The 21,915-nt window shown below is 39.9% G+C and overlaps 1 protein-coding gene across 1 annotated transcript in view; it reads right to left on the bottom strand.

The window, feature by feature from the left end:
- tec (tec protein tyrosine kinase) overlaps nucleotides 1-11,020 on the bottom strand; it is a 187,365-nt gene extending 176,345 nt beyond the window's left edge. Inside the window, exon 1 of the mRNA XM_028801906.2 lies at nucleotides 10,726-11,020. The gene's annotated coding sequence lies outside the window, so the exon portion shown is untranslated. The remainder of the gene's footprint in view (nucleotides 1-10,725) is intronic.
- Between the last annotated feature and the right edge of the window lie 10,895 nt (nucleotides 11,021-21,915).

The raw sequence follows: 21,915 nt of genomic DNA, 5'->3' as shown, positions 1-21,915 counted from the left end.
AAAATTGTTCAGATTTCTCCTGGCATGGGGAATATTTAGGGAGTTGGCGGTTAAAAGGTTAAAGAGAAGTAAGGCAGTACTTATAAGCTTAGTAATGTTATACATTTCAAATGCTACTTCGATAAACTTTATCACTTCAAACAACTGAACTATCCAGAACATTTCAGGCATACATCCAGCATTCAAACTATGTATAAAAAGCACAACTGTTAACACTAGAATTACCAGAGCTTACGAAAAAACTTGTATATCCGGCCCACCTTAAATCGCTTCTTAAATCCGTTCACACCTCTCCGCCAGCATCCTTTGTCCTCTAAATGTGCTGATAAAAGACAAGCTGCCAGCAGCCGGCTATTCCATCCCCCCACCGACTTAGAACGTGAGCGAACTTTTCCCAGCTCATGCCTTGATTGTTTACCTGGGAGTGAAGTGGAGTTTTACAGTGGAAATGATAGATCGTTATTTGGAAGACACGCATGAAATGCGTGTTCCGTTTCTAAAGTAATCTGTGTAAACACATTGTTAAAACAGAAACTTTTTCATATTTTAGTAATAAATGTTACAAAATGTAGTAGGCATAAACTATAGAATTTGTAAAGCCCGAGTTCCAAAGATCAAATAAACACTTTCACAAAAGCTTCAGGAATGATTCAACAGCTTCTGTGGCGTAGTGTAAGATTGGGGGAGGGGTGATGTTAGAGCGCCTGCGCTTATTCAGTGCAGCAGGGACAACGCACATGTTGATCTTTTTTTCTTTCAGTACACGTGGCTTCCCTGTTTATTTATATATCTAGTGACTTCTCTGCCTGTCTGTCTCTCTATTACCCAGTGCTCTGTCTGTCTGTGTGTTATGGATCTTAAAAATAAGTTATAAGGACATTTGTTCCTGTTAATTGCAGTCTCAATTGTTAAAAAAATATTTTAAAAGGAGCATCCCACATGAAAATATAACGATCTCAGTAACTGACAGTGCATACCAATGTATAAATTTTATGTCCGTTTGAGGTTTAAAAGAAAAGAAAAAAAAGCAACACTTCATCCCCAGCGGGGAATCGAACTCAGGTCTGTGAGGCAAGGAAAAGCTGCTCTGCACTAAGAGGCAAAGCTTAGCGCACTACGCCACAGAAGCTGTTGAATCATTCCTGAAGCTTTTGTGAAAGTGTTTATTTGTCTTTGGAACTCGGGCTTTACATATTCTATAGTTTATGCCTACTACATTTTGTAACATTTATTACTAAAATATGAAAAAGTTTCTGTTTTAACAATGTGTTTACACAGATTACTTTAGAAACGGAACACGCATTTCATGCGTGTCTTCCAAATAACGATCTATCATTTCCACTGTAAAACTCCACTTCACTCCCAGGTAAACAATCAAGGCATGAGCTGGGAAAAGTTCGCTCACGTTCTAAGTCGGTGGGGGGATGGAATAGCCGGCTGCTGGCAGCTTGTCTTTTATCAGCACATTTAGAGGACAAAGGATGCTGGCGGAGAGGTGTGAACGGATTTAAGAAGCGATTTAAGGTGGACCGGATATACGAGTTTTTTCGTAGGCTCTGGTAATTCTAGTGTTAAAGGAATTCAGCATTTCTTAATTGAAAATGTTCCTTTAATCCTCAACATGTCTCAATGAGTCGTTGTGGTGGTTTTACTTGACGTTTTGATCTTCTGGTTGTGTTTGCAGTTGAGATGTTCTTTCCTGATTTATACTTGTTTTCTCGTTAATATTTGTTTCGCTGGTGTTACTGCTCTGATTAGAGGTTATTGGTCCTTTGATGTCTCGACGGTTTCTTCTTAGAACAGCTCCTATTACGCAATTCCGTCACATACTGGTCTATTGTTTCGCCGCTTTTCTGGAAACATGTAAAAAACTTGTGCCGCTCAAACGTCACATTGCACTTTGGGTTGCAATACGCTTCGAATTTTTCAACTATTTTGTTCAATTTCATATTGTCTCCATCTTCTTCAAACTGAAAATTGTTATACAACTCTAGCGCCTCTTCGCCAATTACATGTAGAAGCATAGACGCTTTCATTTTTTCACTTTTCCTATCTGCTTCAATCGCAGCAAGATACAACTCGAATCTCTGTTTAAATCTTTTCCAATTTTCAGCTACATTTCCCTTTAACTGGAGATTTGGTGGGGGCTGTAATCCTTCCATATTTTTTTTTCTCTTTTGCTAGAACGTCTTAGCTCTTTCTGACCACGTTTTCGGATTACTCACAGACAAGAGTCTCGTTCAAAAGCTGAACCTCTTCTTCACATTCCTCTTCCAATCCGCCACTTCTCACACCATGTAGTGATCTGGTTAGGTTCGTAGTTTAATCAATACACAGGATTGAAAGATATAATAACTTTTTAACAGACAGACTTTAGAGACATTTACTGTACATGTTACTATTCGTTCTTTAGTTCACGCCCATTCTCCTACTTGCATTGGCATTCACAGGCATTACTAATCATTCTGTAAGTATCCCTTAATAGACCTTACTAATCAATTATCATTACAAAATCCAACGTGGTTTGTGCCCTTCAGAATGAAAAACAGTTTGCATTTACTTTTTTAATAAAAGACGAGCTTTTAAGCCTGAGAAATCACCCCGTAAATGCACACGTTTAATTGCACATGTGTTAATATGTATGCTTACACAGTATTAAACCCACCAAGACATGGAATTGTTTAAATCAAGGCGCTGTGCTACCTTCTTCCAGATCGGCCCCAAGGCGTTTCACGTGATTACATAGGAGGCGTGATGACGCGATACGCGACTCCGCCCCCGTCCATTACAGTATATGGACAAAAAATAGGTTCCAGTTATGACCGTTACGCTTTGAATTTCGAAATGAAACCTGCCTAACTTTTGTAAGTAAGCTGTAAGGAATGAGCCTGCCAAATTTCAGCCTTCCACCTACACGGGAAGTTGGAGAATTAGTGATGAGTCAGTCAGTCAGTGAGTCAGTGAGGGCTTTGTCTTTTATTAGTATAGATTACACAATAAAAACATATATTTAATTTGAGTCTGTAACAGCCGATGTAAATGTGTGGTACTTGTAAAGGTTAGCATTTTTTTTTAATTCAGTTTTATTCTCTCAGTTGCATTCACATTCCCCCTGACCTGGCACTGCTGTTTTCAAATAAAGACGTGTTATAACAGAGGTGAACTCAGATGAGGATGAGGGTTCTACATCGGAGAAAGAGAATAGGAGCCCTCCCTGCAAGAAATGTCCACTCACATATAAGAACAATGCAGCTGCACCCGGTGTAAAGGAGAAAGTTGGCACCGTTTGGATATAGCAATAGGTCAGGTGTCATCATGCCAGTCAGTCTGCCCCACACCTGTCCTTCAACAAAACAGCACAGCTTACGGAGCTTGCCAAGGTATTGTGCAAACTCCAGTTTGTGATTATGTTTTGTGATGGCCTTTATATTATAGCATGTATATGTTACTTATATAAAAGCCAGATTGAATGTTATTTACCTTGATTTATTTATGTATCTTGCTACAGCGTAAAGTCACAAGTAAACTGGAGAGCTTCCTCTGTTTGATCGACACAGACATACTCACAAAGTACATATGTACTGAAGTGACTTTTCCTGTAGGTGGAAGCTCCTGTCATACTCTAAACAACTGTGTTTGATCTTATTCAGGAAAAGATCCCAGTCGCCCCACAGGAGAAAGACTTTCCAAGACTGAGGTCATAAAGCTTATGAAACCATTTCTGGACAAAGGCAGAACCGTAATTCTAGTGTTAATTCAATTCAGTTATGGAGGGCTGAAGCCTATACCAGCAGTATTTGGCACAAGTTAGGACTCAGCCCTCTATGGATATGGTTGGTGAGAGCAAACATTTGTCTTTGCGAGAATACTTTTTCTCTGAACCAGAAATTTTCAGTTACATTACCCTATCAGCACTATATTATGCAATATAAAAACCTAATCATATCAATTTATTTAAAGAGCACATTTAAAACAACATCAGTAATGCTATAGCCAAAGTGCTTTACAATAAAATATACAATAAACACAAATAATAAAAATAAAATAAAATACAATGAAACAAAATACCAACCAACAGTAAATTGAAAACAAAAGACTATGGGGAAGGAACCATTAGTATCACAGGAGGTCAAGGAAAGCTAGAACACAGAAATGCATCTTCAATCTAGTTTTAAACAATTCAATTGAGGGTGACTCCTTAATGTATTTGTATGTTATTTACTTATATTTATTTACTTATCTTCCTACAGCGTAAAGTCACAAGTAGACTGCAGAGCTTCCTGTGTTTTATCAACACAGCCATGCTGACATTCGCGTACTGAAGTAGCATTGCACATATATTCTTGAAAAAAAAGTGCAATTGTTTTGTTATATGTGTACCTTTTGTGAAAGTGTTTATTTGATATTTGGACTTCAGTCTTCACACATTATACACTTCACGTCAAAATTTTGTTGTTAGTACTGTAACGTGAAAAAATATTTCTGTTTTAGGTATGTGTTCAACATTTCTTGCAATTCTCGTATTTTCTGTCATCCTACACTTACGAAGATCATTGTAGACACGGAACACACATGAAATGCTTGTGTTCCAAATAATAATATATTATTTACACTATACAACTCCAGACACCTCACTCCCAGATAAACAAGACTTGAGCTGGAAGAACTTTTTGCCTGAGTTGAGCTGCGGCGGTGGGGGGATGGGATAGCAGGCTGCTTGCTGCTTGTGCTCATAAATACATTTACAAAACAAAAGACGCTAATGGAGAGGCGAGAAGGAATTGAAGGTGGCCCGAGATTATGAGTTTTTTCGTAAGCTTCTGGGATTCTTGTGTTAAGGAGAGCAACGTTGATAGATTTAGAAAAGCTCACTGTGGGGCGAGCTCGATTGAGACTGCGAAGATTAACAGCATTTACTAACCTAGAACACACAGAGAAAAAGTGATACAACCTTGAAATGAGAAAATTAAATATTTTCTCTCTTACAGAATATATTTCAAAATTGATTTATTAAGTGGCATGTGTAGTACACACAGAGCGGCCAAGGACCAGGTCGAGCAATTGTTTTGAAATCTTTCGCTACATCATAGAGGTGAACTTTGCCATGCCTACACAAACAATACCTTGTTTGCAAAGTAGGTGTCAACTTCACACTCCGAGCATCAAATTGTTACAATATTTTTGGTTGACTTTTAATCTGGTATGAAATCATAAGTGTGGCATTTTATAAATTGTGCCAAAAAAATTTCCAAGTGTTAGGTATCAATCAAAATGTCCCGACCCATAGATTTCAACCAATGCAATGGACCCTCCCACCAACCGAGCAAATGTGAGCTACAGGCTGAAAACTAGAAACAGCAGTCCTTTGGATTTTTCGTATGCTCTTGCACACTACTTCACAAAACAACAACAAATATCTACAAGTGACACATCAGTACTTACAGTAGATTCTTCTGATCAAAAGAAATCCAAGAACACTATTGTACGATGCATCAATTATGACATAACCTCCAAATAAGAGAAGGCACGAGCCACCTCTGACAGATACCACCATACATTTCTGGGTCATTAGCTCGGACTCAATAAGTTCACACACTTGAAAACCTTATACCACTGGATGGCAGTAACTGTGATATCACCAAAAATACACAGATGCCCATATGTGAACATAACAGGACAGAGCTGAGTCATGCATAATCAAGTATATAGTCTCTAAAAGACGCATGGCGTATAAACAGAAAACATCATTTTCACTTATTTTCTGAAGAAAATGGGCAAAATGCACTTTAAATGAGGTTTTGGAGGCTATCTTCAAAGACAGCAATTCAGAAGAAATGTTTCCTGTGTAAACTTGTTAAACAATCACTCTGTGTAATTCGTATTTAGATTCATTTTGATAGGTGTAGATTGTTGTTACTGGAAAGTATTACATATAATGTTATACAGACGATGGCACTATCAAGCATAAATAATGTATATTTTATAAAGAATAATATGTACATATGCATTGTAATATACATACACATTATATATATCTCTTTATCTCTATTTATTAGTGTTGCATGAAATTGTCTACAGAAAGGCATTTTTATTTTTTACATAAAACTGTTTTGTGTTCATATGTACACGTGTGTGTATCTGAGCAATACTGTTTTTACTTTCATGTGTTTGTGTTTAAAAACTATTGTTTTTATTTATATTTGTATATGTATAAGAAAAACTGTTTTATTTTGTGATCAGGGAGTCACTGTCCAACACCCAAAAGAAAATGGTGAGTCAAAAGGCTTCAAGAAAACGAACTTTATTTCAATCAAAACTGGAACAGTTAAGGTGTTTATTCAAATGGGAGCCACCACTTCAATACACACGGACAGCAAACAAGCATGGACGGGGCCACGTCAGTGGCCAGGTTATTATGTTCCCTAAGTCACCCATTGAGCAACAGATATATTATGCAGGGAGGCTGTGAACTTGTAATTTCCTCTGTAGTGCTGAGAACCTGCAGTTACCTTGGCAATGGACAAGCAACCCTTGACAGATGCATCAATCACATTTCGGCATGCAGAACCATTGGGAAGGGTCTCAGAAAAGCACAAAAATCTCACAATTTATATAAGTATGAGTGTATACATATTGTGAGAATGCCACATGGGTTGAACGGGCATCCTGACCAGAGAAGGGGATGGTTCTTTACTTGGTCTGGAGGCTCCGAACAGGCAGATGGGCATCCCGACCAAGAGAAAGGAAGGAGCCAGACCTGGAAGAAACGACCGGAGTAGACAGATGAACAGCCCACCGGAAGTGGAAGAAATTGCATGGGACTTTTTATTCCCCCAGAACTGGAGATGGCAGCACCCATTTGGGAACCAGTAGGGAATGCTGGGAGAGGTAGTCCACCAATACAGTCCTGCTGGGAACAATGGATGCCACAATGGGGCACTGTCGGGAGATGTGCTCCCTAAAATGGGACTTCCGTATGACCTAAAAGTACTTCCATCAGGCAGTGATCCTGGCACCAGAAGTACTCCCGGGTCCTTAATAAAAGTCCAGGTGAGTTGGACCTGAGAGGATGTAAGCAACACTTGACTGGAGGATGGCAGTGCGGTGGTGAGAGGAATTGGGAAGAGGTATTGTGTTTTGTGGAGAGAGACTTTGTGTCTTTGTGCTTGTGACACTTTGTGGAGGTGAATTTAATAAACCTTCCGTTATTATGAACCCAGGACTCACTGTGTGTTTGTGTTCAGGGGTTTTGGGGCTCGCTGATACCCCAGTTTCCATTGCAATATATAACATATATATTGTGACCAATGTCACCACCAACAGCTACACACTGTCAATCAGTTAGCTGTGTATTGACACTCAGTTAAAAAGTAAACCAATGGAACACTAGCACAATTGCATGTGTTTGTGCGTGTGTGTTGTCACACACTTGCACATGGGAGGCAGCTAAAGGGCTTAAATGAGAGTAATTCCAAGCCAGACCGGGATGTGGCAGAGTGCATGGACTCTTTTTCTCGCTTTTCTGCAGACCGTTCATGGGAAATTCCGCCTGGCCCTAATGACATCAATTCTGGTTCCAACCCCATTGACGTAACTTCCGGGTCCGAGCCTATGGATGAAGACCCTTCTGGTTCCGGCCCCTCTGATGTCACTTCCCGGTCCAAGCCTATGGATGAAGGCCCTTCCAGTTCTGGCCCCTTTGAGGTCACTTCCTATACTGGCCTTTAAAAGCTGCCACCTTTCCTCTATCCCCTCACTTCTATTCAAGACTCTGATCTGTACACTTAAGTGCATCAATTTATTCAATTTTGCTGCCAGGAAATAATATACGGGTGTCTGCCCCAAACCTTACTATAGCTCTCTGTCGAGTTTGTGACAGTGTGTATATACTCGTTGTCACTCTGCTCACCAATGACCTGCTGATGGCAGCTGACTCTGGGCTGTTAACCATACTTGTGCTCCTTGATCTGAGCTTTGCCTTCGATACAATCTCTCATGATATTTTTCTTGAGAGATTAAAATCGATTGGTATTATTGGCACTCCAAATGCCTGGTTTAAATCATATCTTTCTGATCGTGCACAGTTTGTACAGTTAAAACATTTCAGATCACAGCAATTGTATTATCCATCTTTTACAAACTTTCAGCAAATGGCATGGTTTTGGGGATATCTTCACTTGCTTCTTTGTGGGCTACTGGAAAATGTGTGCTGAATATAAAGTTGTTTGCACTAGCACACGCCTGCACTTTAAAAGAAAGACTGGATGGTGTCCAAGTCCATGGCATGACCACTCATTCATAAACCCATACACAAATAAGACCAATTTAATATCACCAAATAACCTAACAAACACATACCTTCGTAATATGGGCACCCAAAAAAAACCTCACACAGACTCAAAGAGAATGTGCACACTTTACACGGAAAATAAACAGGCATGAGAGTCTAACCCAGGATAGTGATTATGTGGCTGCATAGGCAGAAATATGTACACACACACATGAAAACTAATGCTTGACATGACAGACCTTCACTTGTTACATAAATAATTCCATAAATGTTTTTTCAAAGACTGCTTGTGTATGCGTGTTGCACTTGTGTATGGTATAGTATAGGTTTGCAAGTCTTCTTGAGATTTCTGCACTTTTAGAAAAGCATAATATAAATTACCAATTATTAACATGTTATAAAAAAATCCTAATAAACATAACACATTACATTTGGATAAACTTTTAAAGTTTGTTATATGAGAGCCTTACACTCAGAAAGACATTTATACAAATGGGGAGGTCTGCATGAATATAAAACTCCTGTGCACAAATAGTAGTAATTGACATGACCTACTTCTTTATTCATTGTATAAGTTTTCTAAATAAGTAAATAATGTTCAGATTTTACCACATATTCATGGAGGTTTGTTTTGCTTTTTTTCAACTGCTACAGTAGAGTCATTCAAGTATGATGTAACTTCTATGTAAATCAGTTTTCAAATATTTGTTTCTTTCTGGCATTGAGACACATGTATGTCCATCACCTGGCTAATCATTAAGCACATTCAAAATTTTGAAATTTAAAATTCCTGTAGAATCCCTAATTTTTTCTTAAATATATCCTTAGAGGTAATGAAAATCTTACTGAACTTCAATTACGCCATACATAAAATATTTCAAAGTCACAAGTAAATTTTAACATTTAGGGTAAATGAATTTCACTGGTATTTTTCTTTTCTAAACATGTACTATGAGATTGGTTTTGAAAATTAATAAGTTATATATCATGATATAAGGTATTTAGAGTCTCTAATGAAATGTTAAACCCATTTAGGAGGAGATAGAAGACAATTTACTAACAAACTTACACAATAACTGTGAACCACTGAAATTCTCCAGTATTTGAAGGTCATTTGTTATATATTTAAAAGTATTGAGTCATATTATGTTCACTAAATTTATTTAACATTTTGTTATTTGAAATTGAGGGTCAGTGGTTTTCCAAGTATTTATGGTCATCTATTTTTTTCAAACTAAGTACAGGTTTGCTGAAAGATTAAACCTTTCTCAGCAGCTTAAAGAACAAGGCAAGGACATGTTAGTCTAAGACAAGGCACATGCACATAGACACATAGTCATACCTGCCAATTTATACTCAACAATTAAGTCTCACAATTCATAATGCACCCACAAAACCTACACAAACGCAAGGAGAAAATCCAACATTGGGCCAATAAATGAACATCGGTGCATAACGATGCCAGGCAGCAACACTAACCACTATACCAATGTTCTCACCAACACACCACAGTACACTGCATATAGTTTTGCTTAAATAGAAAAACTAATAGTTTTCTATTTTGGGCAGCATTTCAATAAAAAGTATGACACTGCTTCTTTGTTTTCTTAGAAGAAAGTTAATTCAGTGTCATGAAAAGCTGGACACAGTGTGAATTCGAGCTCCTATTTGTGTGCCCCCGACCACATATTCAAGGTATTTTATTTGCTTGTCTACTTCACCGTGGGGTGTACCGACATTCAGTGGATTAGGTACACCTAAATACAATTTAAAAGGTTTTCAATATCATTAAATATTTTGGGTATCATAATCTATTACACTGTCAGATCCGGTCAATGAGCAAGCACGTCGTGAAAATAGATGAACTGCCACTTTTTACCAGTGCGCACTTGATTAAAATACAAATTTCATTAGAATTACAAGCAATTATTGGCCTGAAACGTTGCCTGGACTGAAAGACAATTCACTTCTGGGCAGAATCACGCACAGATCCACTGTTACAACATTTAGACCGATCTCTCTCTCTCTCTCTCTTTCCCTGTTAAAGTCTGTAACACCGGGAGAAGCATTTACCCTCCACAAAGCTTCTGGCGTAAACTAAAATAGCGATCGCTGCACACAGACAAGCCAAGTCAATTTAATTTCCAGTTAGTTTCTCTACATTACAGATCCCTAAAGAACACATTTGAAAAAAGAAATTTCAAAGCGCCTTTGAAAACGGTTTAGTGAGTGCAAGGGCATGGCAACGCGATCGCGTGAAACCAAAGTTCAATCCTACAAAACCATAGTCTCCGCGGCGTCTACCAAACTGCGTCTCCCAAAAAGTGGCGTAGTGATAAAACACGAAATCTACTAAATGAACAAGTCTGATTCCTACAAGAAAATAAGATTTAGCTTGTTCTTTGTGTAAACCGCATGCATAAAGATACACTCACGTTTACTCCAGTACATGTGCAGCAGTCATGGGAGGACTGCAAAGTGCGAGCACCTGCCACTGCCTTTCCTCTGTGCTAGAGTACGCAGCCGCCGCCGACTCGGTGTCCTCTCCAAACGCCGGTTAAACATTAACATGTAAGAAAGGAACAGTGCCTGGAGTGCGCTTCACAAGGGCAGCCGACTGTTTTTCCCCTTTGCAGCCTGTGACGGTACAGTCAAGAATGAGGAAACCTCCAACATTATCGCTGCGCTCGACTTCTTTTTGAACAAGGAAGTTGTGAAACGAGCTACTGTAGAAAAAAAAAAAGCGAGAGAGTGAGCGAGCGTCCGTCTGAAATGACACAGGCGATGCTGAACTGTAGTTACAACAGGTAAGGCACTACTGTACAGAGAAGCGGTAGCCGGCAGCGCATCCCACTACTTGAAAATTATAGTCCGAATGGATGCGCGTCCCCAGTTCAACTTTTCCATGGGGATATGAAACCCACCTCAAACAAACCATGTGTATCAGCTGACTTTTCATGTGGAAACACGCGCGTTCTGGGGTGGCTTAGTGACAGGCAGTACACACACAAGACCGTTGTGTGGCGCCATCCCACGGGACAAGCGCCCCCGTAGGGTGAGCTTGACCCACCGTTCGGCCCCCACATTGCGTACTGACTGAGTTTGCCATGCGAGTACCCGAGAAACTTAAGCACGTACTCGTCAAAATAGACATGCATGTATATACAGTAAGGGAAATAAAAAGAATCGTAAGAAGGGTGTTCAAGGCAACATGTAATAAAACATTGTACATAACCATAATCAGTACAGTATTTGAATTACACGTCTTATTTACTGAGGGCAGATGTCGCCATTGTTTAACGTCAGCTGAGTATGCCTGCAAAGTCTGAGACAGTTATTAGGATTATATTCACTGTTGCTGTAAAATGAGTCCATTCATCTTCAAACTAATGTAATCCAGAGGTTGCAGAGGAAGTAGTATCTCTGGTCGGACAAATGTAGCAGGGGGTATTGGGTGTTCGTGTGGGGTATGTGAAAACTTCTTCTTCTTACAGCTGCTCCAGTTAGGGGATGCAACAGCTGATCATCTCCTTCCATATCTTTCTGTCCTCTGCATCTTGCTCTGTTACACCCATCACCTGCATGACCTCTCTTTTCCTCTTCCCTGGCAGCACTATCCTTAGCATCCTTCTCCCAATATACCCAGCATCTCTCCTTTGCACATGTCCAAACCAACGCAATCTTGCCTCTCTGACTTTGTCTCCCAACCGTCCAACTTGAGCTGACCCTCTAATGTACTCATTTCTAATCCTATCCATCCTCGTCACACCCAGTGCAAATCTTAGCATCTTTAACTCTGCTACCTCCAGCTCTGTCTCCTGCTTTCTGGTCAATGCCACCGTCTCCAACCCATATAACATAGTCTCATTACCTACCTGTAGACCTTCCCTTTCACTCTTGCTGATACCCGTCTGTCACAAATTACTCCTGACACTCTTTACTCCACCCATTCCACCCTGCCTGCACTCTCTTTTTCACCTCTCTTCCACAATCCCCATTACTCTGTACTGTTGATCCTAAGTATTTAAACTCATCCACCTTCGCCAACTCTACTCCCTGCATCCTCACCATTCCACTAACCTCCCTCTCATTTACAAACATGTATTCTGTCTTGTTCCTACTGACCTTCATTCCTCTCCTCTCCAGAGCATATCTCCACCTCTCCAGGGTCTCCTCAACCTGCTCCCTACTATCGCTACAGATCACAATGCCATCAGCAAACATCATAGTCCACGGAGACTCCTGTCTAATCTCGTCTGTCAACCTGTCCATCATCATTGCAAATAAGAAAGGGCTCAGAGACGATCCCTGATGTAATCCCACCTCCAACTTGAATGCATCCGTCACTCCTACCGCAGACTTCACCACTGTCACACTTCCCTCATACATATCCTGTACAACTCTTACGTACTTCTCTGCCACTCCTGACTTCCTCATACAATACCACAGCTCCTCTCGAGGCACCCTGTCATATGCTTTTTCCAGGTTCACAAAGACACAATGCAACTCCTTCTGTCCTTCTCTAAACTTCTCCATCAACATCCTCAGAGCAAACATTGCATCTGTGGTGCTCTTTCTTGGCATGAAACCATACTGCTGCTCACTAATCATCACCTCACTTCTTAACCTAGCTTCCACTACTCTTTCCCATAACTTCATGCTGTGGCTCATCAATTTTATTCCCCTGTAGTTGCTGCAGTCCTGCACATCCCCCTTATTCTTAAATATCGGCACCAGTACACTTCTTCTCCACTCCTCAGGCATCCTCTCACATTCCAAGATTCCATTAAACAATCTGGTTAAAAACTCCACTGCCATCTCTCCTAAACACCTCCATGCTTCCATAGGTATTTCATCTGGACCAATGGCCTTTCCATTTTTCATCCTCTTCATAGCTGTCCTTACTTCCTCCTTGTTAATCCGTTGCACTTCCTGTTTCACTATGTCCACATCATCTAACCTCTTCTCTCCCTCATTCTCTTCATTCATCAGCCTCTCAAAATACTCTTTCCATCTGCTCAACACACTCTCCTCGCTTGTGTGTACGTTTCCATCCTTGTCCTTTATCACCCTAACCTGCTGCACATCTTTCCCAGCTCGGTCCCTCTGTCTAGCCAATCGGTACAGGTCCTTTTCTCCCTCCTTAGTGTCCAACCTCTCATACAACTCATCATACACCTTTTCCTTAGCCTTCACCACCTCTCTGTTCACCTTGCACCTTATCTCCTTGTACTCTTATCTACTTTCTGCATCTCTCTGACACTCCCACTTCTACTTTGCCATCATCTTCCTTTGTATACTATCTTGTATTTCCTCATTCCACCACCAGGTTTCCTTTTCCTCCTTCCTCTTTCCAGATGTCACACCAAGCACCCTTCTTGCTGTCACCCTTACTACATCTGCTGTAGTTTCCCAGCTGTCTGGTAACTCTTCACTGCCACCCAGTGCCTGTCTCACCTCCTCCCTAAACTCAACCTTGCAGTCTTCCTTTTTCAACTTCCACCATTTGATCCTTGGCTCTGCCCTCACTCTCTTCCTCTTCTTGATCTCCAACGTCATCCTACAGACCACTATCCTATGCTGCTTAACTACACTTTCCCCTGCCTCCACGTTGCAGTCTTCAATCTCCTTCAGATCAACTCTTCTGCATAGGATGTAATCTACCTGTGTGCATCTTCCTCCACTCTTGTACGTAACCCTATGTTCCTCCCTCTTCTTAAAATATGTATTCACCATAGCCATGTCCATCCTTTTGGCAAAATCCACTATCCTCCGACCTTCTTCATTTCTCTCCTTGAAACCATACCTACCCATCACCTCCTCGTTTCCACTGTTCCCTTCACCAGCATGCCCATTGAAATCCGCTCCAATCACCACTTTCTGTCCCTTGGGTACACTGTTCATCACTTCATCCAACTCACTACAAAAATCTTCTTTCTCACCCATTGCACACCCAACTTGCAGTGCATATGCACTAACAACATTCATCATCACACCTCCAATTTCCAGCTTCATAATCATTACTCTGCCTGACACTCTTTTCACCTCCGAAACACTTTTGACATACTGTTCCTTCAGAATAACTCCTACCCCATTTCTCCTCCCATCCACACCATGATAGAACAATTTGAATTCACCTCCAATCCACCTGGCCTTACTCCCCTTCCATTTAGTCTCTTGCACGCAAAATATATCAACCTTCCTTCTCTCCATCATATCTGCTAACTGTCTCCCCTTACCAGTCAATCCAAATAAATCCCATGATTTTTTACTTACATCAGATATACTTGGGCACAATGGGCACACGCCAGAGGCCCCAGGAGCTTAGGGCCCCATGGTGTTTCTGATGCTTATGTATGTTTCTGTTTTGCTATCAAAACAGGGGCCCATGTGCGCTACTTTGCCAGGGAGCCAATGATGCTGGTAAGACAGCCCTGCCTGAGAGTACATACAGCAAACTACTACAATCATTACGGCATCTTGTTCATCGCAGATCCACATTTTCGTAGTGTTGCTCAACAAAGGCCCAATGCCATGCAGATACTGTGTCAATCAAACCTGCAAAAAAACATGATACCACACTGAATATACCATTAAATACAACGGAGGGTAAATAAAATGCTTAATACATAAGAAATGAACATAGATGTATAAACTCAGAATTTAGCTCACACATGTAGCCAGGGATGAACTGGGACCAACAATTGACATTGGGCTTTTATCCAGACAGGTTTGTTACGATCAGCCGAAGACCAATCATCCTTCCGTCTCCTCTTACCATTTCATACTAATCTGTATGGTACAGTGGTTGCCTGTGTCAGTTTGATTTTTTGCCCCACCAATTTCCTCTTTCAATTGAATGCCTATGTCAATTAAACTCAATTTTGTATCAGTCCAAAAACCACAAACTGGTAATGCTAACACATGTTTTAGATGGGTAAGAATTCTTTCTTTTTTATATCTTGTTTTTCTAATACTGCGGTGGGTTGGCGCCCTGCCCGGGATTGGTTCCCTGCCTTGTGCCCTGTGTTGGCTGGGATTGGCTCCAGCAGACCCCTGTGACCTTGTGTTCGGATTCAGCGGGTTGGAACAAGGATGGATGGATGGATTTTTCTAATATTCTGGTTATTTAAGCAATCATTTACAAATATGCACAAAAGTGGGGTATTACACTGAAATGGGTGCTGTTGTTTACCCGGCTGCGTTCTCTGCTTGCCAATAATTATCAGTATTTGGATACTGCATTTAAGCATTTAAAATTATGGCAAAACATAAATACTACTAAGTTTCCTATAAATGTAAAATTCATACTACCACACTTTTCTGAATTCAAAGTAAGTGAAAAATATCAACTAGTTAAAGTATGAAATCAATTAAAGGTAACAATGACTTTCAGATTGTGAAACTGGTTCAAATAAAAAAATTGCAGCTGAAGGTGCACAAGAACTGAATTTGAAAACCTCTGGTACATTATGCACTGACAGACATTATAACATTGGCTGTCTCCCTAATTATCTGTCCCTGACTCGTAATGCTGATTCTCTGACTCTGAGTGCTGGTATCTCTGCATGTGCATATGCTGCATTAGGCTGAAAATTTACAGAAAATTAATAATGTGTGCTGGTCTTCATGGACAAAGTTAGACTTTGATCTTAACTACTTTCCTGTTCTGTTCTTCCTAGCTAATGTTAACTCCGCTCCATATGTATTTGAAAGTTTGTATCCTTGTTTAATAAAGCATGAAACAGTTTAGATTAATAGGTAGGTTAAATTAGAGAAAATCAACTGAAGTGAAGTTTGTTAACTATGATGCTGTCTAGTTTAACACCAGGGGCCTCATGTTGTGTAAGCCCGTTTCCATGCTCAAATCGCGATGTATAAAACCTAAACTTGGTGTAAAGCTACACACATTTTCACGATAGCTCAAACCCTGGCGTACGCAAACTGGTGGCACCCAGCGTCAAAGCAGTGCGACTGTTCCAGTGTGGTTTCCCTTTCTTTTTCAGGTCCACATCCCTGACACAGCTTTATAAATACACTGAAATTAACTGCATATTGTTTATTAGTTTAAGGCATCTGATTGTAATTAACCTGTAACAATATAATGATCCATGGAATGGCCAAACTATTCCAAATACCATAGCTGCTTTAGCGTTGTTACTCTCACTGCACCACTTGGAGCAGCTGATCAGAAGTACAATTACCTCACTGTAAACTTGTGATACAGTTATAATATAGCATAAAATGTTAACATCATTTAAGTAACCTATATTGTTAATAATTAAACAGGTGAGGACACAGGGTCGCAGCACTAGCGACGAGCTGGCGTCCCAATTATTCCTACCTCGTGCTGTATTCTTGCTGGGGGTGGCGCAACACTGTGGAAAGACAGATGGATAAAATAATTAAACATGTACTATGAAGATATTTCAATGTTCCTTAAAAGTTTTGAAGAATCTGCGTTCTAAGCTTACAGATGGCTTAACATCTATTACAGAGCTGATTGTGTGGCGATTGGCTACTTGGAGAAAGAAAAGGAAGGACAGGAATTGGGAGTTAGTATGTTTGAAAGAGACAGTACTGCTGCAATAAATTATTTCATCGAAGGTCGCACACGGCGCAGCAAGCATCTTGCTGGAGGCAGTAACAATCTGTGGACGAGGCGCCTGCTCGTCACTATCACTGTGCCACCATGTTCCCATGTTTAATAACATGCTTCAACTCCTATCATCATGAAAATCATATCATGTATACATCTCAGTATTTTAATTATTCAGAGAGCTGTCATATTATGAATGTAATGGATTCTGTGTCCTGTCGGAAAAAGAGAAAGCCCGTTTAAGAAGCAGGTAGTGCACATAGAGCACATAGAAGATCAAATACAAAACAAATCATTTAACGTGCTACTTTAGTTACGATGGGATTTGAGAAACTAGTAAATTAAACGATTTTAAGATGAAGTTTATGATATTCTGCTTTAATGACAAAATAAACTATGTGATTAAAGTGGAAATTTGGAGATTAAAGTTGACATTTCATGCTTTTTTCCCACTGTGTGCCTATATTTTTTTCTCTGTACCCTAATAAGCTTTCATGTGACACTCAGACAGTGGGCTAGGACTTTCCATTTCACAGCGACTTTGATATCTGACAACTTCTTTTTTATTTTGGGCACTGTGCGACTTTGTGAACTTGAGCTTTCGAGTTTCTCCGACACTCTATGTCACTCGATCAACTTCCTTTTGTTGATTATATCACTGTTTAAACCAACAAATAGTAAGTTTTTCCTTGCCTCCACTTGGTATTCGCTGAAATTCTTCTATTTTCCCCTGTGCTTTTGCCATTGTCTTTTCACAGAAGGCTGAGCTTAAGGGCTATTTATATTGATTTGCATATTCAAAGAGGGCGTAATTCTGGGAGGAGCTGGGGCGGGACAGCAGGCGCATGCACGTGCGTTACTTTTCACGCTGACTGGGATTTATGTAGCAGATGAACGTGGAAGTTGAAGTTGGCGTTTGCACAGATTTATGCATCTGGATTATTTTGTGCGTACGCACATTTCCGCTTTTGTCCGTATGCCATGTTAAAGTGTGAATTCTACGCACGGCGTTATACATGAGGCCCTGGTGTTTTCACCAATTTCTTAACCTTTAAACTTATCTACCACCACTGTACTCACTACTTAATAAATCATTTCAAATTTTATTTAATATGAGTGCTCTCACAATCGATATTAGCTTGCACAGCATCATACGGAGTCAGACTAAACAGGCTGCTGAACTGAAAAGTTCTGCACTTCACCACTGCAGACCCTTGCTTTGAGGATGTAAAAATAAATTGGTAATGTTCTAATACTTTGCTGCCTCTTATAGATTCATTTTTTCAGCAGTCTCTTTCTGTTTTTTGAAGATATATATATGCTTAGTCTTTCCTCTCATTTGTGTCTTGCACTTCCTTATTTTTTACTTTACTGTTTAGATGTCTAGGTTAAAAATGGACTAAGGTTAAGTAGGGTCATTTTTGGTGGAACAACTGTTTATTAGATTTCAAAGAAAAAAGCAAAGGAGAACAACATTATGGGTTTTTCATTTTAGTAGAGCTACAAGCGAACGAAGGTAGCTGCTTGAGCCTCATCCCCAGCCTTCAAATGACAGTGCAGTTTCAAATCTGGACAGCATATACCTAAACCTAAGCTCTTTCTATGCGTAATTTAATAATAATTCATTACATTTATATAGCGCTTTTCTCAGTACTCAAAGCGCTATCCACACAGGGAGGAACCGGGAAGCGAACCCACAATCTTCCACAGTCTCCTTACTGCAAAGCAGCAGCACTATCAGTGCGCCACCTGTGAGGATTTGCCACAATATATTGAGTTCTGCATTGAATTCTGACATTTACAGTAATCTTTTCTTTGATAACAGTGCCTACATATGTAACACAAATCAGAAGGATACTTTTGTTCATGGTTACACAAGAACCCTAAGCCTCTCTGGTTCATTTAAAAGCTTTGGGAATAAGCAGATAGAAAAATAAGCCTGGTTAACATTTGACCACTGGAAGAATAAGGTTAAAGTTTCAAACAAAGAATCTACATATATTTTGTTGTTATTCAAATAGCAAAAACAATTCCTATACTTTGAATATGAGTTTTTTTTTCTTTTTTTCAAAGTAGCGTACAATGCCTTTTGACAAGTAATGAAAACTTCCACTCTGTCACATACTGAAGACCATGCTCCTGAAACATGGTTTGTTTAAATAACTGCATTAGTATGGACCTTTGCTGCAGTCATTCTCTGAGCTCAAGCAATAAGTGAGGTTGAATGTTGTCACACTGCATTATTAAAATGCAGCCAATTACATTTTTGCCCTCCCAGTGTTAATGACAATTTGGTGCTTATATATGCACACCTTCACTATCATCAATACTGGGCTGGTTTAAAGTCACCAATGTGTCAACCTAATGTGCACATATCTCTTTTGAAGTACTGTATATAAAAAAAAATACATGCAGAAATGAGGAAGTAATGCAAATACCTCACTAGAAGTGCCTAGATAGGAATTTAAATGCAGCCTTTGAGAGTGGAAAGGCAGCAGTGTTGATCCCTGAGTTACTAAAAATGTTTTTTGTCTTGCTGTTCTGTACCAACCCAAAGAAACTCATTTCCTCTTTGTAACCATCCATCCTTCCTCTTGCCTTACTAACAGTATGTCAATGTTTATATACAGTAGGTAGGTACAGTAGATGCATAAGGGAGACAAAGGGATGGTGTAGTGATAAAAAAATTGTTTCCATACCACTCTAGCAGTCTTACTTTATTTCTGCTTGTTGAAACAATCTTCCTGTGTTTATTTCATATGGCATAGTCTGTGGTAGGGTGACATAGTGATTAGAGTCGACTCAAAGCTCCAGTATCCTGGGTTTAAATGTAGGGCCTAGGCCCTGTTTTCAGGAAGTTTTCACATTATCCCCAAAGCCTGGTTAGGTTTTTCTCTAACATGCCAAAAATGGATAGATTCCACCTCCTATGACACTGAACTGGATAAGCATAATACGAAGTTAGTGGATGGCTATCCTATAAGTTCTCTTCCACATCCTAAAGACATGAATCTTAAATTAACTGGTGACTCCATATTGCCCAGACATGTGTCTATGATCTTTAATGGTTTTATTCTTGCCTTACTTTTGATGCTACTGAGACATGTTATGCCTCTGTGCTATGCTGTAATGAAACAATCACCGAATGAGTGTATATTGTAACATGTTGTTGACACACTTGCTAGAAATCTGGTCCCCCTGGAATTGAACCCACAAGTTTAATCTGACCAGTCTTGCAGTGAATAATAAATATGAGCAACTTACCCAAGATAAAAGAACATTCCTACAGTCTCAGAAGCAACTTTCTCTTATGCTATGTATATTAGCTAGTGACTAGGAATAAAACTAGTGACTAGGAATACAACTAAACAATCAGTAAATTGTTCAGTGATGCCTTCTTTGAATTCTACACACTAATTTAGGAATGTGTCTCACTGTCTATTGAAATGCCTACTTGAAATCCTTTATTGAAATCATGTACTCTTTTAAGATATTACAGCCATGTGTGCAGTGACTTGGGAGGAAAAGGAGTAAACTGTAAAAAAGATGCAAGTGTAGAGTCTGATGTGTGTGGGGCTGTGTTAGAGGAAGTAGTGATAGCGTACGTTTCTTGGGCATGCTCCATCAGCTCAGCAAGTGTCTCTCAAACCTGGTAGATATAGAGAGAGCTCAGCAGTGAGAACCTAGTCAGTTAAATCATGAGATGTTATCAATGTCTGTTTTCATAATGACTAGTCCAGAGGGTAGAGAACCCTAAGTCACAGCACATGTGTCATCATTTAGAGTTGATGTGGTTTCGTTAAAGAAGCATGGAATGGGTAGTATCCTTTATCATATACCTCAAGGTCACCCACGTAAACTGAGTAGCACTTTGCTCAAATGACAAAAGAGGCAGTAAACCTTTCCTGGGTGTATGAAAGGTTAAGCTTTTTCATTATTGATCTTCACTCTGAATTTCTTTCTGACCACAAGCTACAATAAATGTGCTGGCTGGTCAAGTACTCATACAACATCACAAGTGTTTAAAGAAAACAACCTTCTAACCTCAGACAAGTTTAGATATAACAACTCACATGCTCATTCTGGTTTTGTAAGACTTTGCGATGGAAGTTTGACGCATTGTCAGTGATGAGCCCAGGGTGTTTTGGGTCTTTGATCATCAGACACACTCAAGTTCCCGCTTGTGTCCAAGTAACATGTTATACCAAGGCTCAACTCTCCCAGTTCATATGCCACCTAGGAGCTTTTTCAGCAGCTTCAAGAATGTTCTTGATGGCTCTTCTATTGTGCAGTTCAGAATTTCTGAGTTTGATAAACAGACTAGCCTGCAAAGCCTCTAGATCTTACTTCCATTGGCTGACACCTGGGCTTCAATCCTTTGCGCTGACACTCTGCCACCATCCTTCCATTATTGGCCCATTTTCTTTCATGTGCTTCTTCAAGCCCTGGTGACTGTGAGCTCCAGCAAAACCACCTGCTTGGTTGATTGAGATTAAAGGACCAAAACTGGCATAAGCAAGTTTGCCAAGATGGTGTTGAGGAATTTCAGCTTTCTGCCAAGATCAAACTTAGGTTGATATTGTGGTTCAAATTGATCTTTGTCTTATGATCTCTTGTCTTGTGTAAACAGAAAGTGAAGTATTGCTAAAACTACAAACATGTATATCACTGAAAATATATCAAAAAGATCACTGCTTGACTAACCTTAGACAGCAACTAACATCTTGGGCTGTACTATAAGTAAATGGATCGTCACGGAAAAATAATTGGTCTTTAGCAAAATTCAGGGCACACAACTGGACAAGAGTAGCTCTAGCAATGGCCCAAAAGTAAGCTTTCCTTAGAGGTTCAAGTTATAAGGAATGATGTGTTTTAGAAGGTAAACAGAGGAGCAATACGTTTTGGTGCAGTAAACAAGCTGGAGAGATTGAGGTGGCAACAGTTAGCTAGGAAAGTCAGTGGTGAACCATTAGGAGCTACTAATGTCCACCATCTGCACCACAGATTCTGTAAGAAATTAGGTGTC

The sequence above is a fragment of the Erpetoichthys calabaricus genome, chromosome 5, assembly GCF_900747795.2.
Source record: "Erpetoichthys calabaricus chromosome 5, fErpCal1.3, whole genome shotgun sequence".
Lineage (NCBI taxonomy): Eukaryota > Metazoa > Chordata > Cladistia > Polypteriformes > Polypteridae > Erpetoichthys > Erpetoichthys calabaricus.
This window is presented reverse-complemented; position numbering and strand designations above follow the sequence as displayed.